The 1,680-nt window shown below is 37.8% G+C and overlaps 1 long non-coding RNA gene across 1 annotated transcript; it reads right to left on the reverse strand.

Annotated features, from left to right (window-relative positions):
* Nucleotides 1-289: 289 nt before the first annotated feature.
* Nucleotides 290-1,330, reverse strand: LOC145033805 (uncharacterized). Its single transcript, XR_013677717.1, has 3 exons — nt 896-1,330; nt 687-793; nt 290-558 (listed from the first exon to the last, which is right to left on the reverse strand). It is a non-coding gene; the product is annotated as an uncharacterized LOC145033805 (long non-coding RNA).
* Between the last annotated feature and the right edge of the window lie 350 nt (nt 1,331-1,680).

Genomic DNA, 1,680 nt, shown 5'->3' on the forward strand with positions numbered 1-1,680 from the left:
TTCTTTTATAAATATACAACACATTGTCAAATAGACATCATAGAATCACAATATATATGTTAAATAATAAAAATACTGATGTATATACATATATAGATGTATGTAACAAAGAGAACCATAAAGGACCACAACATCATAAATTAGTACATTACTTGCAAATGTCTCAAACTATTTTATGTCTATATACATTTTATGTATGATGATTTTCAAAAGTCTTAAACAAATACCCATATACAAATAACCAAATATATATAAAGAAAACAAATCAAAATATATTATTTTCCTTCACATTTTAGTATAACCAATGCTACACATATTCTATCTCTCATATATTTATACGATCAAAATCTTCCCCAAAATCATAAAAGTATTTATACGTGTGTGAGTATATGTTATACAAATCTTAAAACCCAAATATGATCCTAAATCTATCAAGATCACTCAATCTTTACAATTACAATCACATAAAGATCATCCCAAGTGGTGCTTCAATCATGTTTACCCTCTTCCGCACTCTACCCTCAATCTAACATTCCACCCTTCTTCTCCTTCACTTCCCTGTCAATAAAGCTCCAAATAAAAAACACGTCAACACCCATCTGATTTATGAGGAATCGGTTATACTATTATCCTCTAATTTTTTGTTGTTTCAGCCAAGAACACACACCACAAGTTAGGAGTTTTACCTGTGAAAGTCAAGAAGAGGCAGCCCCGTTCTCCCTCTCCCTCTCCCTCTCCCTCGATGACAAGCACCACTCAAACACCCCTTTCCTCATCTGTTTTCCTGCTTTCCCTTGTCGAACAACAACAAGCCTGTCAATTTCTATCAAAAACAAATCCAAACATCTATCTTTATCCTACATTGATTCCAAATCACAAAAAAAGGAACCCTTACTTGTTGATCGCTGCTGCCTTTCCCGATCACCGAACAGACCATTGTCGGGGCTTTGTCATCCAAAACCAATGGCATACCACACATCCCGCTGCTTCGATTCTCTTTTTCTTCTTCTCTTCGGTCCAGCCAAGCACCGAAGGTGCCTCCTCTTCAACCCCCGATCATCGTTGAACCCACCGAGGATCCAGACTCCTTCGCAGATGCTGCTCGCGACACTCCACCATTTTCTTCATCACTTCGGCCACATCAAACCCCGAAGACAAACCCATTCGTCGCCGATCGCTCCTCCTCTCTTCGTACCTCCCATTCGGACGAGAAAGAGAAAAATCTCGCTGCCTCGTGCCTACCTTCCTTTGGTTCGGCCAAACACCGGATATGCTCACTTATTCCGATCGATTACCACCACCAAGACACCTCCGTTCTCTACTTGATCACTCGATTCTTGCACCCCCTTTTGATCGACTGAACACGAAACACGACCTAAAAACGTGTTTCTGATTTTGACCAAGTCAAAGGTCAAAAGACTCCAACCTTTTTTTAAAATGAACAAAATCACCCCTCCCTTGATTAAGTTAATCAAAATCAGTCCCAATACCCAAATAATGGTCCCATTTATTCAAAAACAACCCATACTTTGATAATTATCAACCAAAACAGTCCTATTCATTCAATTAAATTACCAAAAATTCCCAAATAATGGTCCCATTTATTCAAAAACAACCCATACTTTGATAATTATCAACCAAAACAGTCCTATTCATTCAATTAAATTACCAAAAATCCCC

The sequence above is a fragment of the Lactuca saligna genome, chromosome 3 (assembly GCF_052625555.1).
Source record: "Lactuca saligna cultivar CGN05327 chromosome 3, ASM5262555v1, whole genome shotgun sequence".
NCBI lineage: Eukaryota > Viridiplantae > Streptophyta > Magnoliopsida > Asterales > Asteraceae > Lactuca > Lactuca saligna.